The 16,922-nt window shown below is 41.3% G+C and overlaps 2 protein-coding genes across 4 annotated transcripts in view; one reads left to right on the top strand and one right to left on the bottom strand.

Moving 5' to 3' along the window:
• Positions 1-7,363, top strand: part of LOC123316876 (nuclear protein localization protein 4 homolog) — a 61,614-nt gene extending 54,251 nt beyond the window's left edge. The window contains exon 10 of the mRNA XM_044903146.1: positions 6,957-7,363. The gene's annotated coding sequence lies outside the window, so the exon portion shown is untranslated. The remainder of the gene's footprint in view (positions 1-6,956) is intronic.
• The window catches only part of LOC123316874 (SID1 transmembrane family member 1-like), a 39,204-nt gene that overhangs the window by 4,412 nt on the left and 17,870 nt on the right, over positions 1-16,922 (bottom strand). The gene's annotated exons all lie outside the window — the stretch shown is intronic.

The following is a 16,922-nucleotide window of genomic DNA, read 5'->3' as shown; positions in this document are numbered from 1 at the left end:
AAACACATTATCGCCAGGCGACAATGCATCGCTTTTCCATTGTGCCCGGAGTTTGCACATTTTCGATTCATCTTACAGTCTGGTATCAGGAAAAGTCGGGACCATTTGCTAATTACTTCAATTCAACCCTTCCGAACCGATTTGGCGGGACCCCCTCGCCCCCTTTCACCCTCAAGCTGCTAATGATCGCGCGTCGTCTTTTGTTCTACCCTTTCGCGGCGTCTTATTTCGATGCGATTGGTTCTCTGGGGGTGACAGGGAAGTGGGGTGATTTTTAGCGCTTATTGTCTTACTGTTGTGGTTTGTTTTCGGTTGTCCCATTGGAAATTTCGTTTTTTGAAGTGATGGATTTTTGGTATAGTAGGGATTTATTCACGAAAGGTATCTAAATCAGGAAAAGGAGTTTCTTCTCCTCCCCACAGTATCTATCTATTATTGGACCCACAAACAGGCCTTGAAAAACTATAATGAGATGAATTTCATGATTACCAGGGCGAAAAACACATCTCTTCGCTCTATGAGTCGAATCGATACTGCCCACCCCTGTCGGTGATCGGTGCTCACCTCCCTTCTGCCAAACTGACGCTAACCTGTATCTGTGACAGACGTCAGGTGGAAATTCATTCTGTGATCGTGAATTTTTTCACATTTGCGTTCATTGAACGTCAACAATCCCAATTTTCTCAAGGATATTTTGGTCGTTTCACATAAGAACAATTTCTACTTCCAACAAATGACTCTCAAACTCACGTTTTATATCTCAGAATTCTGCCTAGTATCTCAGAATTCCGACTTACACCTCAGACTCCTGACTTGTATCTCAGAATTGCAACTTCCTAGTCAGAATTCTGCCTGTCAATGATTTTCAGCTCAAACTTACGAAAGCGTCATACAAACATATTTTTACACGTCGGATTTCTGAGATACAAGTCAGAATTCTGAGTCTGAAGTTGGAATCCTGAGATAAAAGACAGAAATCTGAATCGCAAATCGAAATTCTGAGATACAAATAAGAATTTCGAGATAGAAACCAGAATTTTGAGATTTAATGCAAAAATCTGGGGTAAAAGTTAGATTTTGAGAGACATGTCAGAATTCTGAGATAAAAGGCAGAATTTTTGGGTGTCAGATTTCTGACTTGAAAGTAGAAATTTAGAAATATTTTCTGGGCTAAAAGTTATAATTCTGATTTATATCTCTGAATTTCGACTTGCGAGTAAAAATTAGGACTTTTACCGAGAATTCTGCCTTGAATCTCAGAACTTTGGCCTGACTCAGAATTCCGACTAACAAGTCAGAATTCTAACTTTTACCCCAGAAATCTGCCTCATATTTCTGCATTTCTACTTGCAAGTCGGAAATCTGACACCCGAGAATTCTGCCTTTTATCTCAGAATTCTGACATGTCTCTCAAAATCTAACTTTTACTTATCTCTAATTTCTTATTTGTATCACAGAATTTCGATTTGCTATTCAGATTCCTGACTTTTACCTCAGATTTCTGACTATTACGTCAGAAATCTGAAACCTCAGAATTCCAACTTGAGACTCAGAATTCTGACTTTTATCTCAGAAATCCGACGTGTAAAAATATCTTTGTATGGCTCTTCGACGCTTTAGTGAGCTGATCATTGACATTTTATATTCTTTGGATTAAAATTTAATGATAACAGTTGTGAAAACCAACCCCCTTCACTCCGTTGTTACCCCAAAAATAATCACAGATGACATTCGAAACCTATTGCCACCTCTCACCTTTATCGCTTTCCATTATTGCCCCGATCTACACCGACAACCCTTTGAAACTTCGGTAACCCAACTCTACTAGTACGTAACCCTAAGCCCGCATGTAAGATGATTAATGACTGGAATCCTTTGTATCTGGAATAACAGAAGGGGTAACGGCGCTCCAATCGCCATTCCAGTACTTTGTTCGAGGGTTGTTGATGTCCATTCAATATGTCGAACTGGGTAATCAAAACAAATCTTGAACGTTTCGCTGACTGCCGTTCGATGGGGGGGAATTTTTTTTATTTCGTTGAGAATATTCTTCTGATGAAACGAACGATTAGTGTACTTGGAGTTTGATTGACGATGGCGATCGAAATTTTATTGAAGTTTTTCCGTTGTGTATAAGGGTCAGGCCCAAGTATTGTTAATCTCTATTCATATTAATTCTTTTCTGAAGTATACTGGTGATGTGGAGCAAACAATCATAATAACCGTGTTAATCGTTTATTATTCATATTGATTCCTACAGCGATACCCTACTCAAATTGGGGTCAGCATGGTCAGTTTTTCGATGTTTTCTCTCTAAACAATATCTCAACAAATTGCATAATGTAAAGAGCCAATCTGATGGCAAAATGGATGTACAGTGTGTTTAAATGGATTATTGGACTTATTCATTGAGCAGTATTCAAAAACTTTGCATATGTTTTCGTATCGATTTTTTTTAAATCCTAATTGAAGAAATACAAAGTTTAATATCTTAAGGCAAGAATACATCTCGGCAATTTCAAAGTTTTTCCCCAATCCGCCACAGATGGCGCCCGATTATGTTCCCTATGAACGGATATAAATACGGGATTAACTGGCACGTATCTAATCGGATTTTCCGAGAGGGCGGAAAGTTTATTATCAAAGTTGGGCGATATCAAAAATCGAAGTGCATTCTCATTAGAAGGTAATCACTGTAGCACGTCGGGCGCTGCTAGTCAAGGCGGCTCGTTTCATTACATGGGAAATAGCTTCATAAATCTAACGTGGCGGCGGCGGCGGGGAGGAGGCTTTTCCCCCGATTTTCCTCGTTTTCCCTCCACGCGGCGCTCGGAATGGTGTATCGAATTTGCACTAGGTATTGCGGGATAGCTGATGGCAAAAAACACGTTCGTTCATTCGTTTCAGTTTACCTTTTTTGGTGCTCCTGGGTCTTAACCTTAAATTCCATGTTGAAATAATACTAGCAAGCCAAAAGATTATTCTATGCGTCTTTCATCGATTCACCCACCCCTGGCAGGATCACAGATCTTCATACTTTCATTATATGACATATGTCTGATGGCAAATCTCTATGATTTTTTTTCTGTAGTCGTGACATTTTTTCATTCCGCACGCATCTGCCGAAGCCGCTCTCCCAAATCAACCCTTTTCCGGCATCCGATCATATCGATCACCGCCCACTGCCAATCCTTTGTCCCGGTATCACCCCGCTAAACGAGTTAAAAATTCTCTGTGCGTCACTTCCGAACGTCCCGGGGCTGTTTGCTCAAGCAGTTACCGCCGCCGGTCGCTGGTAGTTTTCGGATTGTTTGCCGGACTTCTCGCCTATCCATCTTCTTGCCCATCGGTCAAACTTGGCCTCGAGTTTTCCCAGCACGCAGAAACGGCGAGATCAGCTCCTTCGACCCTTCTGTCCCTTTTAATTGGTCTTCTGCGGTGTGATCCGTGGTCGGAATTGATATTCCTGGATTTGGGTTGGGGGTGATTGGACGTGTTTTTCGGCGTGGGGAATACCAAGCTCTTGAAATTTTCACGGACCTGAAGAATTCCACAGCTAATGAGGGAGCTCATATGAAGATCTTGCTAGCTTCTTGGTTTGGCCAAATAGAGCAATTTCCGAACCCTCTATCAGCTGATTTTTTCCGACACAAAATATAAAGGGTAATGCATTCATTCGTTGCTTCCTTGTTGTTGACCATCGACCATTTGGCTGCCATATTTACACTGAGAGGACATCCTGCATAATAAAACGTATTTAAACAACATTAGATTTCGGTTAATATATCAAAGGGGATTGGGGTCCAACCCTTCAGGTCCATTTGATTGTAAGAAAAATAAACTCTGTCAGAGAAACACTTGACGTTTCATTTGCCCAGCGGAAAATTTATTTGACGTGTCCACACTGCTCGGTCTGTTTACTCCTACTGGTCCTTTTTTTTAGGAAGACAGATGTCTCTAGAGGGCTCGGTTTTTATTTAGACACCCCTTAGCACTGTGCATTTATATCTAACATATTTTATATTGTTAATCCTCAATTCGTCACCAATTCCTTCATTTCAAGTACTCATATTCGAATTCTTTCGAGCATAAAACGTGTATCTGTTTGCTCTAATCCCATAATAAATCCTGCTCCAATTCAACTCAAGTTTCTGGCATTACTCGGACCCTTAAATTTCCACAGGCAACTTTCCTATTCATCATCGAATCTCATTCATAACAACCAGGCCATAATTCAGATGCAGACGTGAAAAAAAGTCCAAAAATTCCCATAAAATTTTTCCACCCAAAAGTTACAACTTTCGAACCTCCAACAATGGGCCCATTGTCCCTTCGACCATTATGTTCTAGTCGCCTGGTTACTTCTGCATAAGAAGTCGAAGATTCAACAAAACACTCAGTGTACCATGTTCTGAGAGCCCGTAAACAGTTTCTCACAAAGCACAGATGGCCATGATGTATAGGCTCCGCCCAGAAAATGACAATTGATGGTCTTTCCGAGGGTAGAGTCGATCTCGGCCGCTTAAAAAGATTATACCATACACATGCTCGTGTTCATATCATATACACAATTGATTATATTAATGATGTTCAACCCCATGTTTGTAATAAATCTTCAGGCGTTACAACTCGACCTCTTCTTCTTTTTTTCGACGGAGAAAGTCGAAAGGGTGACTGAATGAGTTTATTGTTGAATTTTACGGTTTCGTAGTCGCTAAGAGTGTGGAATGCATTCAGATGAAGGCCTTCCCTCTACCGGACATGTAGAAAACGCCGAGTCACTTATTTGTGTCACGCTGCATTTTCATCTTACACAATATATATGGGAATATCGATAGATGGCTTGATTCCATCCATTTCTCTCAACTCCATCATCATCACTGTTGATAATGGGGTATGTTATTTTTTGATGATTACTCAGAAGATCTACGAATTCTCACACTGGCGTTTCCCTGGAAAATCTCTTCGTCGACGGGTAAGAGATGGCAGGTCCGTGGAGCCGTAACGAACAAAGTTATTCTAATACAGATGTACACATATATATTATTAAATAAATCAATCAGGAGTACTACGGTGTGAAATTTATTTATGTCAAAAACCAAGCGCTTTCGGTCTAAAACAAGACCATCATCAGGGTTTTCCCGTCTAGGAAACTATCGCAATTGTCGGCGAGTAAGTAAAGGCATCGGAACAATAAATCAGGTACATCCAAAATGGTAAAACTAAAACTTCAGAAATATATAAAAATCATATCAACGACGCAATTAAGGGGATCATAAACAATCATAAGAATGACATAAATGTAGTAATGACATGAATATCATTCATGTCATTACTACATTTATGTCATTCTTATGATTGTTTATGATCCCCTTAATTGCGTCGTTGATATGATTTTTATATATTTCTGAAGTTTTAGTTTTACCATTTTGGATGTACCTGATTTATTGTTCCGATGCCTTTACTTACTCGCCGACAATTGCGATAGTTTCCTAGACGGGAAAACCCTGATGATGGTCTTGTTTTAGACCGAAAGCGCTTGGTTTTTGACATAAATAAATTTCACACCGTAGTACTCCTGATTGATTTATTTAATAATTTAGCCTCTGGTGTGCACAGCCATCCCCATAGTACATATATATTATTCCTCTTCGGGCGATGGAAATGAAGTTTCCAGCTCCGTCGATTTCCTTCCATTTCCCGGCAGCTTCCGGTGCGGAAACACGAAGTGGGGCAGGAAAACCTCTCTCGTGAAGAGCGAGAGTGGCTGCTGCCTCTGAGGGTCTCGGCCCGGTTGTTCAGGGGTCGGTTTTTTGGCGGATGGTCGCTTGTTGACTGGCATCTGTATGGGTCAGTGGTACGGTGAGAAGAGGGAGAAATTATGGAAGAAGAAGGATAGTTAGGGAATTTTTTAAACTTTCTGACGGTTCATGACGGTTGGGATCTTGAAGCACAGCTATCTGTCTGAGCGAATTTTACGATATAATAGGTCCTTTCGTTTGCATAAAAAGATTTCAATATTCGTTTGCTGATTGCATTTACACCAGTTTAGGGGAGGTGTAGTTTATCTACATCTCCTTTTGGCTATGTGTAGATAAACTACACTTCCTCTACACTGGTGTAAATCAAATCGGGTGTAGTGCTACACTTTTTATGAAAATGAAAGGACCTATTGTCCGTACGTGGGTCTAGACGAAAATTTCCGCAGACCCCCGTATCCAAATGATATTTTTTTTTTCGCGCACCTCCCCTAGTTAACCCTTCCTTTCTAGAATATAAAATTCAAACTCAACTTTTTTTCCTGTTTATAAATTCATAGGAACCTCGAGAGCCGCCATCCTTAGAGACCAAACGAGATTTCCTCCGCCTGAGAAAAACCACCGCCCTCTCCCCTTCGGGACGACCGACCGTCGGAAAGAATACACAGGGTGTAATAACGTTGCCAGAAGCGTAAACTGCCCCATCCAGGATCGTGACTCGAATATCGCAGTCGGGAAATCAAGGGGGGAGAACTTTAACTTTCCTCTCTGGACGCACTGTGCGCTGCATATAGAGCTACGTCGTTCCTGTACGGAGGAAATTGTAAATAAATCTTCGGTGTTCCTAGCAGTCGAGGAAATTAAAAGAAAACGATTGGAGAACCAAAGTTTAAAGGTTTTAAGTCCTACGTCGTCTGTATGTGTATTCTACGAGCTAAAATGATAACAGTTCCACAGCAGTTCAGGGCAGGCAAATTGTTGTCTCACAATATGAATTCACGGTCGTCCATAATTCAGGGAGATCTACGAAAAACCACTCAAAATTTAATTTTTTTCTCATGTTCTATTTAAATTTTGAATTCAAATTCTGCTAGATCTTTTTGCAATAAGTAATAAATAAAAATTCTTGATTCGGATATCTGATAAAGTATCATAATCATCTGAAGAATATGAATTAATATGAATTTTTTTTTTCAGAAGCACAGCAAGAGAAGTCCAGTCAGTAGCTGAAACAAGGAATTTTTAGTGAACGTGAATTTATTACTTCAAAAAAAATCTTTGATGATCATACTATTTTTATTATTCGAGCCAATACAGCCCATCTTCAGGAAAGACATCCATCTCTACAAGACTTTTGCCTTCCATCTCTATTAATGTGATTCCATTCCTGAAGATGAGCAGTTTGGGGTCTAAACAATGTCTAGAATTAATAAAAATGTTTTATTTTTGGAATAGGTTACTGCATTCACTCTTACTATGGATGGTCCGATAAGAACATATCATTTTAAGTGTAATTTTCAATTTCAAATTTTTTGTACGTCATTGTATAAGGTTGAAAAAATGTATAATTTTTTTTTGAATTTGAATAAATTCTATTTTCACGACTCGAAATTTTCATTCTCCAGTATTTTTCGCTAATGTGGATTTGTAAGTGTAAATTTCATCCTCCACGAAATTTTGTAAATGTAAATTTACAAAAGTGGAAAACGAAATTTACATTTACAAAAATGGTGAAAAACGAAATTTACACTTACAAAATCCCGAATTTACAAGTTTCTGTTTTGTAAGTGTGAATTTTTCTTATAAATGTGAAATTTGTAAGTGTAAATTTCGTTTTTCACCATTTTTGTAAATGTAAATTTCGATTTCCACTTTTGTAAATTTACATTTACAAAAAAATTTGGAAAATGAAATTTACATTTACAAAAATTTTGGAAAATGAAATTTACATTTACAAAAAATTTTACATTTACAAACAGAAACTTAAAAATTTGGATTTTTGTAAGTGTAAATTTCGTTTTCCAAAATTTTTGTAAATGTAAATTTCATTTTCCAAAATTTTTGTAAATGTAAATTTCGTTTTCCACGGTTTGAAACTTTTGTAAATTTACATTTACAAAATTTCGCGGAGAACGAAATTTACACTTACAAAAAATTTCGTAAATGCGGATTTTGTAGTGTAAATTTCTCACACCAAATTATTTCGAGTGTTTTCAAGTATACAAAAAAACGAAAATAGATACTACGAAGGTTTATTTATTGAAAATTAAGCATACAATGAAAAAAGATAACAATTTGAAATCGAATTTTTTTTCTAATTTCTGTCGTTCGACGTTTTCGGTCCCTGTGGTGTGATCTGATCCAAAGTTCTCTACTTTTCTCGAAGGGTAGTGCGACAGTTCCATCAGGAAATTTTGTTCTACAATTTGTTGAATCGGGTTACTGGAAAAAAAATGCGTTTTCAGTTGTGGGAAAGGACACTAGAATTAATTTATTTCAAAAGAACCAAATCCAGAAACGTTATCAGAAAATAATACTACCAAAAAATTTTCTCTTATGGCCGTTTTCAATAGCCTTTCAGTTACTGAAAATAGAGAAAACCATCCAATTTCGTTTCTATGACCTATCTGCAGGTTATCGATGGAATGGTTTTCTCTATCTTCAGTAACTTGAATCCAATGGTCAATGTTGCCCGGCAAACGTGGTGCGTGGGCATGGGTCAATGTTGCCCGGGAAAACGTGATGCGTGGGCATGGGTCAAGGTTGCCTGGCAAACGTAGTGCGTGGGCATGGGTCAAGGTCGCCCTGTAAGCGTGGGGCATGGGCCTGGGCCAAGGTTGCCCGGCAAAGGCGGTGCATGGGCATGGGTCATTGTCTCCCGGGTAAAACTGGACAGGGGCCCATGCGCCACGCTTATAGGAAGACCATGACCCATGCCCACGCACGACGCTTACAGGACAACCTTGACCCATGTCCAGGCACTAAAGTGGTGCGTGGGTCAAGGTTGCCCGGCAAACGTGGTGCCTGGGCATGGGTCAAGGTTGCCAGGCAAATGTGGTGCGTGAGCATGGGTCAAGGTTGCCCGGGAAACGTGGTGCGTGGGCATGGGTCAAGGTTGCCAGGCAGACGTGGTGCGTGGGCATGGGTCAAGGTCTCCCGGGAAACTCTTACAGGGCGACCTTCAACCGGGCCCATGCGTCATGCTTACAGGGCGACCTTGACCCATGCCCACGCACCACGCTTACAGGGCAACCTTGACCCATGCATACGCATCAACGTGGTGCGTGGGTCAAGGTTGCCGGCAAACGTGGTGCCTGGGCATGGGTCAAGGTTGCCCGGGAAACGTGGTGCGTAGGCATGTGTAAGGTTTGCCCGGAAAACGTGATGCGTGGGCATGGGTCAGGGTCGCCCGGGAAACGTGGTGCGTGGGCATGGGTCAAGGTTGCCAGGCAAACGTGGTGCGTGGGCATGGGTCAATGTCTCCCGGGAAACTCTTACAGGGCCACCTTGAACCGGGCCCATGCGTCAAGCTTACAGGGCGACCTTGACCCATGCCCACGCACCACGCTCACAGGGCAACTTTGACCCATGCCCACGTACCACGCTTCCCAGGCGACCTTGACCCATGCCCACGCACCACGTTTGCCGGGCAACCTTGAACCAGGCCCACGCATCACGTTTTCCGGGCAACCTTGACCCATGCCCATGCGCCACGCTTACAGGGCGACCTTGACCCATGCCCACGCACCACGCTCAGAGGGCAACCTTGACACACGCACCACGTCGGTGCGTGGACATGGGTCAAGGTTGCCCTCTAAGCGTGGTGCGTGGGCATGGGTCAAGGTCGCCCGGGAAACGTGGTGCGAGGGCATGGGTTAAGGTAAGCGTGGGGCATGGGCCTGGGTCAAGGCTGCCCGGGAAGCGTGGTGCGTGGGCCTGTGAAGTGTTACTCTTTCAGAATATATTTTGCATGGAGATATGCGATAATTATGATAAAAATTATTTGTTGGAATTCAACATTCTACATTGGGAAGGGTCTAGGGCGGCCAATACTGGTTTATCCGTCACTAATCTAACGAAAATTCTTATGTGTATGAGTACCTTCATATGGCACGATAACGCACAGAAGCTTAGGTTTTTTCGTATATACCTAATTTGGGGTCTTCTGCTACCGATTGAAAAGAAACGAAGTTTTATGTAATTGCACGTCGGAGGTGCAAGGAATATATGATGCATTAAAACGTATCCCTTACGATCATAAAATCTGAGTTAACCGACATTTATGCTAAACAACCAGTACGGACTGCTTTCTACCCAAATTTCTGAATATACAAGTATATAAGAGAAGTGAGTTATCGGAAAGTGGGTCGATCCTTATATGCTATATTCTTCAGATAAGGGTACTCACAGTTATATATCCAACGATTCAACGTCAGATATGTCACTGGTAGTAACAACGAACATAAATATTTTAAATAATAAGAACATATAAATGCTTAAATAATTTCGTCTCTTCGAGCCATTCATTGGACGGGACAGAATATGGACTAGGAGTCATAAGCATAACCGACACTTGTCTACCTCGTAGCCATATATATATGCAAAAGCCGGAAGGGGTTGTAGCAGCAGCATCCCTGAAGCCTGCCCCCCAGGCGACGTTTGTCCTAATGAATTATATTAGCCTCCCGTTGTCGGGGGATCGTTTGAAAATTATACTTTTCGCAATTTCCACGTACCTACGTGGCCATATTGTCACCCGACGTATATCCCAACAGACCGTGTGTTTCGACTTTATTGCTCACAGTTCCCGTTTTGGTGTTGTGTGAATTTTACGACGATTACAGAGGGTGTGAGTAATTGAGGTGTGCGGTAGTTTAGGTCAAAAGTGTCTTTGCGAATTTGTGTTCATGTCTCATATCCACGACGAAGAACGAATATTTTTTAAAACAAGCTCCATTTCGACGTGTTTTGTACCTATGAAGGTCCACTTTTCGAGTTAATAACGAATAACTTCATGACTGATGACTGAATATTCATAATTTTCTGATTCATATCCTAAAAAATCAAGCAAACTGCTAAGGGGAATATGGTCCACAGTAAATGATGAAATAAATTAAGTAGTTATCTTCCCTTAACACATTATATAACCAACACTAGTCATTTTTAATTTCCTATTTAATTTCACCCTTCTAACCCTTCCGTTATCGCAAAGTCGTAAATAGAAGATGAACAAAACGTAGAGCCTAATTCGATTTGGGTCGATAGGTGGTCCTGGCCAGTGCCGGGCTTACAGTGAGGGTCTGATATAAACTGGCATCCAACGAAAAAATCTAATCTGAAAGCCCAGATTTATGTTCGTGGAGGCCGGTTAATTTAGACCCGGTTCAGTTTTAGACGCGTTCCGAATCAGTTCAGGATATACATATTGAAGTTTGTCTTTCTCTTGTTGCAGAATTTTTGTGAATGGTTTTCAGGAAGTCACGTATAAGCATTGTTTTCTACACACATTCCCTTTGTTAACTTCGACTAGATAATAGATTTAATTTCCCATAAACGAACAAAAAAAATATATTCATACAGTAGCCAATGGGGCACGTCTGTGGCAAATTGCCAAATCAGCGTTTTAGTATACAGCAAAATGCTGTAACATTTATCCCGGTTAATTGTTAATGATATGATACCAGTGTAATCAGATTCGACGGCCAGTAATCGGATTTTTGTTCGAATTTCCCGGAGAATTGATTTACTGCGAAAATGGCAAAACCGAATTTGCATTCGCTAACAAATTGTTACGTTGTAATTCGATATCGGCGACCTTTGAAGAGTTTAATGTAATATCCAGTCTGGGCCGGATGTAAAACATTCTGTACATGCGCTCTGTTTGCCGAATTATCGTTCGGTTTTTCGGAAAAAGCACACAACGCTGCAAATTTCAACCGAAAAATTCGAAATATATATATATATAGTTCGCATTTTCTGACTCATAAAATGATTTGAGAAAAAAAATTATGCAATTAGAGAACTATTGACAGAACCAAAAACGTTTTCAATAAACCCAAATCGAATCTTCGATCTTCTCATATCCGCAAATTTAATATATTCTATAGGCGTCTCCTGTCGAGGACGCCTCTCGTTACGCCGAACTTTCGGACGCCGTTTTACGCCCGGGCGTAAACTGCAGTCGCGGCAACTTCCAGCAGCACGACGTCCGAGAAACCCTTTCACCTAAACCAACGGACCACCTCCTCGTCCCTCAAAAGTCCTCTCATCAAATATTCATCCCTCAATCGGTTGATATATAAGGGCCGGGGCCCTAATCGAATTTTGAGTCATATGATAAATGGGCGGTCCTTTTGCGAGAGGTTCGACATGCCGTGACAAATTCGAGGCGCCATTAGCAGATTAAGGAATAATTCAATGAGCGGGTCGGAAGGGTATTTTGAAATCTGGCGCTTTTGTTGATGACGCTTGTTCTTTTCCAACTATCGGCATGTCCGAATTGAAATTAAGAATTCAAGGCTATCTACAAGAATTTCATCAACACGTTAGCATAAACTTTCCTCACTTTATACGGCGCCTTAGAACAAATTGCCAGGAACTAGAACAGCGCATTTAGACCAAGAAAGCGACTTGTATAAGTACGCCTCCCATTCGACCGAAGAGAACGTCCGCGAAAAAAAAAATGGAGTTCATTCCACTCGAACGGCCCGTGGCGCCACCTATACAACTACACCTGTTCGATGCAACCTATCTATAATCCATAAATTCCAATCAACGGCGATCCGCAGACGCTGATAAGCGTTCGAATTCATACAGAAATTGAATAAAAGTCGCGGAAACAGATAAATTTCGCCGTACCCGCGTTTATATTTATACATTTCGAATGAGAAGAAGGGAGATTTGCGATATGCAAATACGCGCTACGCCCACCTCGCGTACGAGAAATCCGAGTATCAGGTCGGTCCATCAAGCTACGACACCTTTTATTATTATTATATATTTCGTTTCGACGAAAATGGTACGGAGAGTTACGAGGATCACTCTGTAATGTTATGGGGCTGTAAGACGACCACACGTGGTCGTATTAGGCGCAGCTATGCCGACGAGTGGGCTCGCGGAGTGAGACAATGGCGCACTTTTCTTCTTTTCGAAAACGGGCGGCTATAAAATACGGCGTTAGTTCCAGACCGTTTTCGAACCATAATAATTCTTATTTATACGGTTTTCACTCGACGTTTGCGAAACTACAAACTCGCGCTGCTAGGGAATATACTATTTGTCCGATTAGATGATGAATATTCTGTTATTACCGTTGAACTGGTTTCATATTCGAAGCTATTACGAATCGAATGATTGCGCGCTCTGTATATGGTAAGTTTTCTCAGAAAACAACAGCTTTCTAGGCTCGCAGGACTGTGCCGAAGGGAAAACCGGAGAGTAGAAGTTAGGGGGGTGGTAGAAAGCGAGAAGTTTCCAGAATTAACAGAACAACTTCCAGCAAAGATGGATCTAATCTAATCTGAGGTAAGATACAGACGTTTTCCAAGTTTCCACTTCTTCCGCTTGTTTTCCGCCCAAGATTTACCGCCGCGTTCACTTGCTGCACGTCGAGATAACACTGGAATAATCCGGATGTGTGTAGCTGGAAGGTTAACCGACAATCTGGCAAATTATAAGTTGAATATCATCCACTTTCTCGCAAACTCGAATATCCCTTATAATTTGGTAGTGAAAAGTTCGGATTAGTACAATAAGAAAATCTTTTTACCGCCAATTGTAAATCGGTTGTTCGGTTTAGTGGTTCCAAGAACATCCTGGCCCATTAAAAAGTTTACAATCTGTTCTGACGACACTAGAATCAGCCTCATTACGCTCCTAATACCCCAACAAATGGGGCAAGTTCAACCATCGTCCCAATACACCCAACAACAAAATAGTTAACAAGGTATTAAACCGTTCGAAAATAAATGACAGCCCACTTTCCACTACAGGCTACTCGAGAACACAATGCACACTCCATTCCCTTATACACGACGAAACCCTGATCCCATTCAGGAATATTTCATTCAGAGGAATGCCAACACAAGGAAGTTATAAAGGTAAATCCTTCCATTCAAAATTCACGAGCGTAGATCATCGATCCAGACAACGGGACCCGTTGTCAGGAGGAAACGGGTCTTTTCTATTTTCTGTGCTCCGGCCACGGTAAGATTGAATGTAGAACCATAGATTTAAAGATTAGACTGAAGGACTTACTTCCTTGCTAACAGGCATTCATAGAGGAAGTTTATGAAGCGGAATAATATTTTATATGGGGTCATAGACGATGTTTTTGTTGATTTAGTCCTGGGAGACGGCCTTTGTTGGAAGTGTTACCGTAGATTTATGCGATTGGCTGTGAAGTATAGCGTTTTTACAATGACATTTTTTTGTCGCGTACAAACAACAATCACGTAAAATTTTCTTTTCTGGTTGTTTATTCCTGAACCACAGAATATAGTGTCATTTGTCACGTTGTCACTTAGAATCTATTTCCAATTTTCCCTGTCAAACCCGCTAAATCTCTCGCTTCCTCCCGATCTGTTCGAATTTTTTCACATCACCGTTAATATCTTAAGCGAAGAGAGTGAGCGAATGGATGAATGCGCATAGTTTGTAATTTATATATCCGTCGAATAAACTCTCAAATAAACCGACCATTTGGCCGCGGAGGTTAACTGAAAATTACCATGCGTGAATTCTTCAATGAACACTCTAATAATAAATGATTTAGGGCCTAGCTCACTGCCCGATGTGTACCTCGACATCCTCTCCATGTCTGTGTAAATAAACAGCAGGAATAGTTCGAGAGTTATGGGATCGTTCCTGGATGTCAGGAATCCTCGGTGGAAATCATATCTTTTGCATTTCGAGCAGAGAATTGTCGGCCAAATTCAAATCGAAATGTTTGTTTCACCAATATTATCAAATTTCCACGGCCAACCGAGTGCTTTTACGCAAGTGAATGGAGCATAGATGCTCATTGTTCCTGCTTAAATTCCCCCCCTTTTGTGCCGCGGCTTCCGTCAAGTTCGCGCGTCATCCGCATTGACAGATGAGACAGGATGTTAAAATCGGGCAAATGGCTAAGTGATTGATCGGCGCTTTGCGACGCCCTTGAACACCGTCTAAAAGGAGGAATTCATAGGGAACAAACGCGGCGTCTTCGGGGATGAAAACTGACGGAGACGGAGAAATTGGGACGGGATATACACGGTGGACACGTGCTGATGGGACCGGCAGATCTATTCGTTTAACAAGAAACGGAAGTATCGAACATCTGTTAACGTAATATCAACGTCCTGACACAGTTTGGGTTGCTATAAATTAGCCTTGAAGTAATGTAACGTGTAAAAACAAAAGCATACACAGTTCAGTAACAATCTTTGATGAGGGTTTTTTCGGAAATGAAATTTTTGTGTTATCATGAATGAACTACCTCTTGATAGATGCCATCTTTTGATTTGGCCTGTTTCAGAGCAATAACTAAATTCATAGTCAACACCCTGTAAATCGCAAAACTATAACACACTCATTTATCTAGGAAGTGAAGACCATCAAATAGATAAGAAGAAGAATAAAATAATGTAGACAGTTGACTTGACATTGACACCTGACATCACACTCGAAAATTTGCATTACCCTGCAAAACCTTCACCATCAATTACCAAAGAAGAAGTTCAAACAATTTTGTCAAACTCTTTCGACAGAACTATCTAAAACTTCAACAACCTTATCATTGAAGTTATTCACATCTTATCTCGAAATTTCCTTGATGCGACCAAAAACGTCAACGTCAATGAAACGTTTCAAGCTGTCCATCAATCTCGAATAGCTTTTGGTCTCTCTCAAACAGACACTCAACCAGATTTTTATTTATTCGTACCGTTTTATTGATACTTAAACGCTCAAAACTACCCGGAATGATTTACGTCCAGACCGGACCGTAAAAGACGAATTCCGGCCCCACCCTAAACATCGTACTGCCAGTAAATGAAGACGGTACCGATGAGAAATGGAACCACTTAAACCGAGGACCATTTTGTCAAACGCCTTCCAGGCCGAAAAGCGACACAATCCGATCTAATCTCGCGATAAGCGATTAAAGTCTAAGATACTGTCCGTTACGCAGTGGCTCTGCCTATATAACAGAGACATTCGAGGAAAACCCACGCGGGCTCGTCTCCGGCCGTATGGGTGGTCCGAAAATTGCCCATCGCCGATTTCTGCCAGTCACTGGCACGCAGACACAAACCACATATACTTAAGGGGGGTTCCGAGGTGGTTGAAACTTGTAATTGCGCGTCGGAATTATACGTGGCGTGTTACGGTAATGGTACGCGCGAATCTGCATGACGGACGGCCGGTCGTTAATGGGCGGAAAAGACGTTCGGAATTGAGACTTCTGGCCGAGGTATGAGCTTGGGAGGGTCTGCGGCAACGGATGGCGGAGTGAAATTGCCGTGAAATTACGACTGAGAGTATTTTTATTTATCTTGTGTAGGAATTCATCATTATGGATGATAAATAACATACCTATCATGGGTGAAATCTTCAGCACAATCCAAAAGAGAACCCTTGGAATTGAAAACGAGAAAAATCGCAATCTGGTTTGAAGTTTTCGAAAAAACCTCCCCTCGACGCTCGAAAACCCGAAAAAGAAAAAAGCAAATGGAAAACCATACGTAGGTTTCTGTTTCTGGCGTCGGTGTTAATGAATAGAATCTCTGGACCTACTAGTAGCAGTAGTAGTAATAGTAGTAGTTGCTGCCTAGTACAAGTCGATCTTGTGCGACAGCTGTAGCTTTTTCTCTTCCACCCCATGAGTTTATACAGTACTTTCACTAGTACGATAGCTCTACCAACTAAACTTTGAGAAACCCGGAAACGGTTAAAGTTAAACCTTCGTTTAACCACAATACTAATTGTTCTAAGGCTTCTAAACACATGTTGAACTGGTGACAATCCACAATGGATACTAAACACCACCAGATGAGTTACAATAGCCCATTACAAGAAATGAGTTTCTTGTTGTTGTGTATGTGAGGGATTTGCGGGTGCGTGCGTGCGTACGTGTGTTTGTGTGTGTGTGCGTGTGCGTGCGTGCGTGCGTGCGTGCGTGCG

The sequence above is a fragment of the Coccinella septempunctata genome, chromosome 7 (genome assembly GCF_907165205.1).
Source record: "Coccinella septempunctata chromosome 7, icCocSept1.1, whole genome shotgun sequence".
Classification (NCBI taxonomy): Eukaryota; Metazoa; Arthropoda; class Insecta; order Coleoptera; family Coccinellidae; genus Coccinella; species Coccinella septempunctata.
This window is presented reverse-complemented; position numbering and strand designations above follow the sequence as displayed.